The sequence below is a fragment of the Mustela nivalis genome (genome assembly GCF_964662115.1).
Source record: "Mustela nivalis genome assembly, contig: HAP1_SCAFFOLD_1716, whole genome shotgun sequence".
Classification (NCBI taxonomy): Eukaryota; Metazoa; Chordata; class Mammalia; order Carnivora; family Mustelidae; genus Mustela; species Mustela nivalis.
In genome coordinates this window covers 94669-105651 of record NW_028134948.1, presented here as the reverse complement: position 1 = coordinate 105651, position 10983 = coordinate 94669, and the positions used below count along the sequence as shown (strand labels likewise).

At 54.7% G+C, this 10983-nt stretch overlaps 1 pseudogene across 1 annotated transcript; it reads right to left on the bottom strand.

The window, feature by feature from the left end:
- Positions 1–6191: 6191 nt before the first annotated feature.
- On the bottom strand, positions 6192–10190 carry LOC309858010 (thyroid receptor-interacting protein 11 pseudogene; annotated as a pseudogene). Its single transcript has one exon. The product of its transcript is annotated as a thyroid receptor-interacting protein 11 pseudogene (transcript).
- Positions 10191–10983: the final 793 nt, after the last annotated feature.

Sequence of the window (10983 nt, the reverse complement as noted above, 5' to 3'; positions counted from 1 at the left end):
GGAGGTGCTTTTGCTCAGACTCCGCTCAAGTGTCTCAGTGCCCCGCCCGTCAGCTATCCTAACCACCTTCCCGCTCCTGGGTGCCGGGCCCCCACGCTGAATGGACAGTTTCCCTGCTCCCCCGGCCTTCGGAAGGCATCGCCCGCCGGATAGGTCTTTGGGCCCCGCCCACCCACACAACCCTGGGCACACAGTCTCTCTCCCATTCCCACCTGGCAGGAGCTCGGTCACACCACCATCCTCCCCCTCTGCTGCTGCTGTGTTCCGAGGGTGGCCTCTCTGAGCTCCTCACAAGCTCTAGATGGCTGTGGTCGGCACCAAACCGAGCTGTCTGGAATGGAATTGCCTCAGCACCCTTTTCAAAACTCAGATGGGCATACTTGTGGGGACTGTTTCTGGAGTCTTTGTTCTGTGGGACTGTCGTCCTGCCAATACCAACACGGGCTTCCTTGTTACAACTACTACTAAGCTCTGAGACTCTAAAGACTGCGTTCCCAAATTACTCTTCTTTTCAAAACCGGTTTTGAAACTACTCGGATTCCTTTGTCCTTCCACATAGATTTTAGAATATTTTTGTCTATCTCTACGAAAACACACGAAGCTGACAGGATTTTGATAGACATGGCGTTACGTCTCTCTATCAGTCTGGGGAGAATTGACATCGTGACGATGCCTAGTCTTCCAGATCACGAACGTGGTGTATCTCTTCCATTTATTTCTATCTTGGACTTCCTGTATCAGTGCTAAATAGCTTTCAGCATGGGATGCCTGGACAGGCACTGTTAGATTTATCCCGAAGTAGTTTCTTTGCGAAGGTGTGTTGGATTGTGGAGCCTCCATATTCGTTGCCGGCATAGAGGAATACAGCTTACCTTTCTGTGTTTAGCCCGTATCCTGTTTGTCTGGGACGTTCCGTTGTTAGTTCTAGAAGCATTTGTCGTACCCTCTTGGGGCATAAGGCCTGCAATGAAGATTCCGTGTCAGGGGCTGTGTTGACACGCGGAAGATCAAGGAGGGACCCGAATGGCATCCTGCACGTTCTCCTCTCCCTCTTCCCTCACAGGGGAGGTCTCTTCCCCAAACACCCTTCTCATCCTAGGGACTAGCCATAGTGCCTGTTGGTTTTGGGGGAGCAGCGTTCGGTTCCCTAGAAGCCCACTGAATTCTTCAGGCCAGCCACTCACCCCCTCCCATGGGAACCAGGACTTGCCACACCCTCTTGTTTCAAGAAGCGAGTCTTGCCTTCGAAGGCCCTGCTGCCGGTTCTCTCTGTTCTCAAGCGCGACCTCTGTGTCGTCCTGCACGGTGTGTGGTATCCTCCTCCCCTGAAGCGTGAGGGTATGTGACGAGTAAACCGTTGGTCAGTCACCCGTGTCGGGTGTCAGGGCATCCCACAAGTCCGGAGCAGGAATGTCTCTCTCATCGGGGACCTGAGGAGATGGTGATTAAAACAAGTGGCAGCATCCCAGGCACGGTGTCCGTATGTTAACTGAGGACGCGGGGGTCAGCTTGACCTGCTCCTTCGCTAACTAACTGGCTTCAGAGGGGACAGTCACGATCCGGGAGGGAACTGGCCATCGCCGGCCAGCTTGTGTGTTGGCCCGTGTTCTGTTATCTCACACGGAGGTCGCCATCCATTTCCAAACTAAGGTCCCCTCCTAGCCAACAAGGTGAGAATGAAGGAGAATGGACTGTATCTTGGGGGGAGGCGTCACCCATGTGACCTGCATGTGGCCTGTATTGGTCTCCAGGGCTCCCCCCTGAGGTTGGCAACCGCAGGACATGCTTGACTGGTGTGCCTCAGTTCCAGGGACTGGGTGTTGGGCCAGTGATGGATGCGGACGTCCGGATCCTATGGGGGAAAGCACACCCCAAGCACAGCCCCGGGGGTGACCCTCTGTGTTGTGGGTGCAACGGAGGAGGGAGGCCGCGACGCAGGGAAATGTAAGAATGGCACACTGAGGGGATCCGGTCCCACCTTGACTTCCGCCAGGAGGCGTGCGACCATACAACCCTCGCCGCGACATTAGCCCCAAGGCTGATGATGCTGACTTGAGACTCTCTGGAAGAAAAAACCGAGAACGAGGAGCAGGGCAAAAGACACCCCCCCACCCCACCCCCAGTATATCCAGGAAGACACAAACCCGAGCAAAGGAGGAGTGGGAGAGAGAAAACTGAATACAGGAGGTAGGGGGACCCCCCCCCCGGGGCCCCCACGAACTAATTCATCGTAGGTTCAGAATTTGACCCGGTTGTAGATCCAACATTTACAAGGGCACCCGGGTGGCTCACATGGTTAATCACCTGACCTCAGTTCAGGTCTTGATCCCGGGATCCTGGAATAGAGCCCCATGTCAAGCTCCCTGCTGGGCAAGGAGTCAGTCTGCTTCTCCCTCTGCCTCTCCCTGCTGCTCCCCCGGGGTCCTGCTCTGTCCCACTTGCTTGCTCGCTCTCTCGCTCTCTCGCTCTCTTAAATGAATACATCAAATCTCTAACCAATAAAAAGTAAAAAGGAAATCATAAATTCACTAAAATAATTTAATTGGCAAAATTCCAAGGAGGCCGATTGCCTCCTGTGCCTCTACAGCGTAGGTTCTGAATGAAGTGTACTGTTGCCAAGATGCACCGGTTGGCTGACCTTCACGGACTTAATGCACGCTCTGTTTATAGCGAGTATAAGAACCATAGATTCTGCCTTCTGTCTTTCCTGCTTTGACATCTCGGGCCTTGCTGACTTTGGAGGGACTTTCCCTGGCAGGCTTACTTAATTCCTAGAGATGGTCCGCAGCTTGCCTACAGGCAGAGCTTTCACATGTAAAGCAACCAATTTGGAGCCTTTACCCCCAACCACCTCTTGTAAGAAACTCTCACTCTGGGCCACTATCCCCTGCCCTGATCACCCCAGGGGCAGGGACAGACTACTCCAGACAGACACCACTGTGTCCCGGAACCCACTGACATGACACCGACTAGGCAGTCTTAAATGTGCTTAGCCGGATTCACCTGCCCCTTGCCATGGAAACCACAGTAAAGGGTCTTGCCCGTGTCGTCTGTCCCTTCACTCCCTCTTTCTCCTGACCGCCCCTGGTGCTTCCCTGGGTGGCCCTCCATGGCTCTCAGGACCTCCTCTCTCCTGGGATCAGGGAGTCGATGAAAGCTTCTTGCGTTGTGAGAGTTCCTTGTGTATCTGCTTGTCTTACCGTCCCTGATAAAATAAACCCCTGTACCCTGAAAACACCGGAGACACCTGGGGGGCTCAGTGGGTTGAGCTTTTGGCTCAGGTCAGGCTCTCAGGGTCATGGGCTAGGGTCCCATGTCGGGCTGTGTGCTCAGGGTGGAGTCCGCTTGGGATTTTCTCCGCCTCTGCCTTTCTGTCCCTGCCACCACCCCGGGCCCCGGCTCCTTTGCTAGCTTTTGCTCTTGCTTTCTCTTTGAGGTTAAGTCGTTGAAAAAGCCATGAGGGAGCCCCACAGATTTAACGAGGGTGAATATTTTGCTCTAATACATTTGGCCAGTATGTTCTGTTCAGTGCCTCTCGGTCGCATGTGCCTTGACCTTGAAGGAGACAGGATTTACCTTGTTACGCGCGGGGCACCCAAACCGCTCTGCTCTAAAACAGGCAAACTTTGTGGGCAGGATCTTAGCGCATTCGTCTTTCTCCGGGAATACAGATGGGACATCACATCCAGGAGATCCTACTGTGAGGATATTTGTTGGGCACACTCGTTAAGGACCTGCAGGGGTGGCTCTGTCTGTCAGTCAAGGGTCTGCCTTGGGCCCAGATCCTGATCTCAGGGTCCTGGCAACAAGCCTTGCATCAGGCTCCCTGGTCAGCAGGAAGCCTGCTTCTCCCTCTCCCTCTGCCCCTACCAGCCCTTTGTCCTCTCTGTCTGTGTGTCTTTCTCTCTCTCGTGATCTGTCAAGTCCCTAAGTAAAATCCTTACAAAGAAAAAAGGACATACAAGTCCACCATCTTTCCGTACTTTTTGGGTACTGGAGGCAACATATTCCTTGTTTATCGGTTTTACAGAAACCCATTTCAGCTGTTCCTTGTTAACGAGCCCACGCAGAGGGGGGAGGGTCTCCCCTCAACAGAAGGCTCTCGGATCTGTGCAAGCAAAATTGACCTGTTGGGGGTGACTGGGTGGCTCAGTTGGTGAAGCGTCTGCCTTTGTCTCAGGTCCTGATCTCGGGATCCTGAGATGGAGCCTGGCAGGGGGTTCCCTGCTCGGCGGGGAGCCCGCTTCTCCCTCTCCCTTTCACCCCCTTTTCCAGCCAGGGCGCTCTCTCAACTACAAAAACAAAAAGCTTGAGGAAAAAACCAGCTGTTCGTGCCCAGGTCAAAAGGCTGTAGCAGCCTCCTCTCCTGCTTCCTGGAGTCCCTGGACTCTCTGTCCATGCTATCTGTCAATCGTCCATGGGCTCCCAATGCAAGAAACGGCCCTCCTCGGCCCTGGTGAGAGACCATGAGAGCAGCAGTTGCTGGCCATGCACTGGGCTCTCCTGGAAACAGCATCTCTCACAGACTCTGAGCCTTCCTCTCCAGCTGTCCATTCTTCTCTGGGTCATGGGACCCCCCCCCCCCCCCGCCCACCACCACCACCACCACCACCAGCTGAATATAGTTCCCAAGGCCTTCCCGCTCCAGGCTGAAGCCCAAGTCTGCATATCCTACCTGCAGGTGGAGGTGGGGGCTTCTGTCCACAGTGCATTGCCAGATTCCATGGTGCCGGAGGACGTCCGCTCTTCCTTCTACCCCTTGGCCACCCAGCGATTCCCTTGGGATCAACTGCGTGAACATCAATGGAAGTTACTACATTTTGGATTTGATGACCACGTCTCCCTCCTGGTCACATGACAGCTTCACATCCTAGAGAAGCACCTGTCCTACGCCTTAAGAGTCTCAGCAGGAAATGGATGTCCATATATCAGAGTCCGTTCTGATGGAAAGCCTGAGGTGAAGGTTCAATAGGAAGTGTTGTCTTGGCATCCGGTAACTTTGGAGGGCCTCGGATGGCCTCACCCCAAGTTCCCTTCCCACTCTGCTCCCCCAGATCGGATCCCCTGGCCAACAAGCCCTCCTTAGCACGGGGACCAGGCACAGTTTCTTCCCAAGTAAGCTCCAGTTCCCTGACAGCCTGCGCCATGATCCAGCAAATGAAGATTTGAAGGGGCTTCTGAAGAAATGAACAAGGGAGTCGACCATGGACCTTCCAGTTACAAACCGCTTAAAGGATGATCAAGAGGAGCTACTTCTAGAACTTAGGGCAGAACCGTAAGCCGCTGGGTTTTCCATTTAAGAATAAGATGGAATTCATTCCCATTTCAAAACTGGTCTCTAAGGCAGAGTGATTTGGCGGGGTTGGGGGTGGGAAGCAAGTCAGAGAATAAGTAGTATACTCCTAAGCAGGCCAACCTACATAAGGCCCGAGAGAAATCAGGTTAGCCATAGCGTGCTTTTGCAGACAACAGAAAAGGAAATGATTTTTAAAAATTAGAAGATAAAAAATTAAGAGAAATGAGACTTACCTGGGAAAAGCAAACTTTTTTTTTTTTTTTTTTTTTTTTTTAAAACGTCCTCTTCATCGTGTACTTTTGTGCTAGTCACCTGGTTTCCCATACAAGGATTGTGTGGTCGTGTATCTGATACATTTGGAACACTGAAACAAGTTGATGTGTTCTCTGCATAAGGTATCCGTAGACGCTTGGCCCTTGTGTAAACCTTCCAGCATTACAGACCACAGCTTCCAAGGCCATCAGTGTCGACTGTCCTACGAACGTCACCACTGCTGTGGCATCTGGGTGGCTCAGTCTGTTAACTGTCTTTGGCTCATGTCATGATCCGGGGGTCCTAGGATCCGGTCACAGGTCAGGATCCCTGCTCCGGGGAGAGCCTGCTTCTGTCTCTCCCTCTGGTGCTCCCCCTGTACGTGTGCCCTCAATTTCTGTCGAAACGATAAATAAGATCTTAACACATAAAAAGGAAGTCACCGGTGTTTTCACTTTGGCGAATACTTCTGCAGTCATTGAGAGACCCCTTTTTTGTTAAGTCATAAAAGAAAGCTGTTTCTTCAGCTGAAAGCAAAACCGTGAAACATTTGGCATTTTGAAAAAGAACATTAGGAGATAAGGTAGACACGCAGAGTGACTTGGGATGTTCAAAGCGTGGTGTCACTCTGGCTCACAATCGTCTATTTCTTTGAGAGGTCTTTGGCCGCCTTTCCAACCTTCTGGGCAGGTGATAGTATATGCGGCGTGTACACGGGTAAAGCGTCAGTGACAGCATTTAGAAGAAGGTGCTCCGATCCATCCATTTGCGGTCCAGGTGGATTAATAAGAGACACAGCTGTGGTGCGGGGCTTGACGTCCTTTTTTCCGGGTGTGGATGCCAGGGTAGCGTTCCGTCGTGATGGGCCTTGTTTCTTAGGCGGCTTTCCCCTTCCTCCTGAATCTGGGGGCTTCACGACACGAGCAGAGGGTTTTGGCGGTGGAAAAGCTGAATGAGATTCCGCTTCTAGAAACTGGACAAAAAGGTCTGAAAAGGAACGATGGGCCACAGCTTGGTGATTTGGTTTCGCAGGGGTGTTGGGGGCGCTTCTGGATCCAGGCCCCCCAGTCCCCCCGCTGGGCACACCCGCGGGCTCCCGGCTGCGCAGCTGCCGCAGCTGGTCTTCTCGGATCCCCAGCGTGCTTGCCATCAAGCTCAACGCTTCCTGCCGCTCCGCATCCGCTGCCTGGAGAGCTCCCACGAAGAGTCTCCTTAGGAGGGCTTTGTCCGCCATTCCTTCGGACTGACTGACTAAGGTCATCAGTCTCCTCTGTGTGTCCTCCAGGATTTCCTGCTGGACCTCGTTCTGTTTCTTGAACTCTTGGAGTCGGTCCTCCTTCTCCTCCAAGTCGGCATTGGTTTGATGCAAACGTCCCTGTAAGGACTTCAGGTTTCCTTCTAGGGCGTCTGCCTTTTCCATCCATTCGGCCAGTTCCAGCTTCAGGCTCGCTAGGGTCTGATCACAGCGCCTTCCCTCTTCCTGGGAGGCGGCAAGCCGGAGCACAGCTTCCTCCTTCTGCTGGGTGACCACGTGCAGCTGCTCCCGCAGCGACGCTACCTGCAGCCTGTCTCCGTGGCTGGCCTTTTGCATGGCAGCGGAAGAACAAACGAGTTTTCCCTGCAAGACCGTCACTTCCTCTCTCAGCTGAGCCACTCGGTCCTCCGAGGCCAAAGCTTCCCGGCGACGAGAATCTTGGGCTTCTGCAGCGAGCTGCCGCCCTCTCTCCAGCTCCTGGGTGAGGCGCAGCTCTCTCTCTCGTAGCTGGTGAACCTCCTTCTGGAGGGCGCGGGCTTCCGTTTCTTTCTGTGTCAGTGCCAACACGACGTCATCTCTCTCCCGCTGACACGCAGCTGCCTTTTCCTGCGTGGAGCGAACGGCGGCGGCGAGCCGGTTCAGTTCCCCGGTCTCGCCCTCCTCTTTCTCTCGCAGCAGTTGCTCCAAGGCCAGGGCCTTCTCTCTCATCGCAGCATGCTGGGATGCCTCCTCTCTCTGCGTCACTGACAGCAGCCGATTGGTCTCTTGCAACGCCCGATTCTCCATGTCCTGTTCTCTAGATCGTTCCACGATCTTGGCGTTTTCCTCTCTCAGGCGACACACGTCCACTTCGAAGTCTGCCACCCTCTCCTTCAGATTGGTGACCGCCTGCCTCAGCAGCTCGTTCTCACTCAGCTGGCCACAGAGCTTCTCCTGTAAGGAAAGCAGCTCCTCACTTTTCGCTTGGGTTCGGAGCTCCTGAGCCCGAAGGCAGTTTCGCAGAAGGGCCGGTTTCTCCGTCGGCCGTTCCGTGTGGGAATCGGCATCGCTGTGTTCCCGTGCTTTGCCTTCTCCTTCCCCCGTGGCGGCCCCCGAAGCAATCCATCTCTGCTGATCTTCCCGGAGGGTTCGGATCCTTGTCTCTTTTCCTCGCCCTGGTTTTCGGAGCTCTTCTACCTCCTCTCCGATCACCTGAGAGGCCTCACTCACGGGGTCAGATTTCACGGCCTTCCGGGAGTCGCTGGAGGTCTGGAGGAAAATCACACCAAGGTTCCCTAAAAGGAGGTCCTTGGCATTGCAGAGCTCCCCGATGCGGAGCTGCAGTTGGGCCAGTTCCTTCTCTAGCTCGTGGAAGTTTATTTCATGTCCCTGGTAAGTTGGGATCTGGTCCAGAGAGGCTGCCTGCGGTTTCAGAACGTTCTCGCTGTTGGGGCACGCCCACGCCTGCAGTTGTCGCAGATGTGTCTGAAGCTGGGGGGACTCCCGCTTCAGATTTTGGACGGTGGTCAGCACCTGCTCTTTCCACTCCTCCAGGATCTTCACTCGCTGTGTTAACGTGTCCCGTTCCTGGAGAAGCTGCTGGAACTGATGGATTCGACCTCCTCGAACCCCATGACCAGGGCTGGGTGTTTGCAGGATCCTCAGGAAGGTCTGGCATAGCTGACTCAACGCAGCCACCTCCAGGTCTTTTTCTCGAATCACGTGTGACAAGTCCCGAATCCTTTCTGTACACACCTCCTGGCCGCTGCTTTCCACTCTGGTGGACAGTTTTTGGTTTTCCTCTTGCGCCCTCTGGAGGTCCGCTTCCTTGGCAGCAAGTCGATGGGTCATTTCGTGATAGTCCCTTTCCAGATGGCTCTTCTCCCTCATCTTCTCGTTCAGGATGGCCAAGATCTGTTGGCTTTTCAAAGCACACTCTTGCAACTGCTGCTGAAGCTGTTCCACGTGCCTGTTCTGGCTGTGAGAAGCCTCCGAGATTCTGCTGGAAAGACCCTGAATCTCCACATCCTTTTGCTGGATGATCCGAGTGAGTTTCCCGATCTCCTCTCTGGAGAGCCGATCCACTTGCGCGGTCAGCCGGACGTTCTCTTCAGTGAGAAGCTTCGCCTCCGGGTCCTGTTCTTGGATCCCTTGGACTAACCTTTGAATTTCAGCTTGAGATGGATCACGCTCTTCACTTGCGTTCTCCCTGGGGAGAGGCTGGCTTGCTCGCACCTCCTCGTCCTCACAGGGTTCTCTCGGAATGTGCGGGCTTTTGTCGGGCAACTGGGCTCTCAGCTCTTCCAGCGTGACTTGCAGATTCCGAATCATCTCGTCTTTGGCTGCGAGGAGCTGAGCGCGTTCGGTGTTCATCTCCTCCTGCCGGTGTTGAAGACGGTCCACCTTCTCCTTCTGCTCCTGTAAGGACTGAAGCAGTGCTCTCTTCCCCTGCTGCTGGTTGTGAATGATCTTCTGTTGTTCTTGTATCTCCTCCTCGAGATCATCTTTTAACCTGTTGAGCTGAAAGACCTCACACTCGAGTTCTTCAATCTCCTCTAGGACTTTCGGGTCAACCAGAGGGACAGCGCGACTCTGTTGTGTGAGGCGCTCCGGGTCTTGGTCCACGGGAGGGTGTTGGTCGGTCGTGGATGGGAGACGCACGTCTTTGTCCTCCACGGATGCGGGTAAGACGTCATGGCTTCTGAAGGTTTCGGTCGACTGGCCGAGTTCCTCCTGAAGCTCTGGCCTCTCTCGGAGTTCCTTGATGTACTCCTCTTGCTCCCTGAGGCATTCTGTCAGTTGGTTCTGCTCCTCCAAAGCAAAGGACAGCAGTTCCTTCGTTTCCTGGTGCTCGGCGTCCATCTGCTCGATCCTCTCTTGGAGGTGTAGTATCTCCAGGTCTTTCTCCTGACCGAGTTTAACGGAATGGCCATTGTCTGCGGGTGACCATTCTCTGAGGCTTTGTTCCGTCTTGTGTTGGAAAAGCTTCTTTTCGGCCCGACACAGTTTGGCCACTAACCGTCCTTTCTCTATCTTTAAAGCCCTCACGGCGATGTTGTTCTTTAGGGAATCCTCGTTGTTGCGCAGAACGGATTCCTCCAGCTGATGGGTTGCGTCTTGGAGCTGACGAACCAACTTCTCCTTTTCTGCTCGGAGGTCGGAAGCAAGGTTGTTCAGACTGTCGTTGAGCCGCTGCATTTGTGTAAGCTGCTGCTTCAGCCTTCTGAGATCCATTTCCCTCTCCTCCAGAAGGTCACGGTTCACGTTCCCGGCAGCATCTCGGTTTTGCAGGTCTTGCACCTGTCGCTGGTAGTCCATCAGTTGTTTGCGGTGCCGGTCAGTGAGGTCGGCCAGCTTCTGCCGGTGGGTGTTTTGCAACACGGCCACTTCCAGCTGATGTTTGTCCATTTCCCGCATCTGCTTCTGCTGTAGGTCCCTGATGTGGCTCTTCAGTTTCCACACTGTTTCTGGGTCGATGGTATTTGGTCCCTGGGTGGAACACGGGCACAACATCTTCCAGTGAGTCACTTCAGCCTCCAGCGTTTCTGCCTCAGGGAGGCGTCTATTGATCTGTGTCTGGGATGAGATGACATCAGCCACATCCATGGCGTCCCCAGGGAAGGTCCCTTTCCCCAGCACATGTCTGTGAATATCAGAGATGTCCCTGGTCAAAGAGGTGTGGCTGCTGTCCACGGCCCCTAGGGTATGGCCTAGGCCACAGCCCAGCCCACCAGCCCAGGAGAACATCTGGCGGTCATACAACTGCCCTGGTCCGCGGTGAGAAAGCGTCCAGTCCAGCCGGACTACCCCGCCAAGTGTCACAGAACCCCTGCGTGCGCCAGGCTAAGAATCAAAAGCCAACCGCCATTGTTTCCAAGCAGCACCTAGCGCGCGCGCTCCCGCGCCCCCCCACCTCGCGCGCGCTCCCGCAAGCCGCCTCGGCAGCCGCGGCCGGTCAGGTAGTTCCGAACAGCCAAGACCCTGGGGCCCCTCATCGCGGCAGCTCCCCACACCAGGCTTGGGCCCTTGCCCTCCTTCCCCTGCTTGGCTGGCTGTCCTGGGGCGGCCCCTCGTGCATGCTCCTGCCTGACTGCACCCAGGTGCCTGCCGCCAGAAAATGCACCTGGCCCTGGACGTCCCCCTAAGTGGGGTCGCAGTACACAAAGTGCGGCGGCATGAGCTTTCCACGCAGTAGCATCTC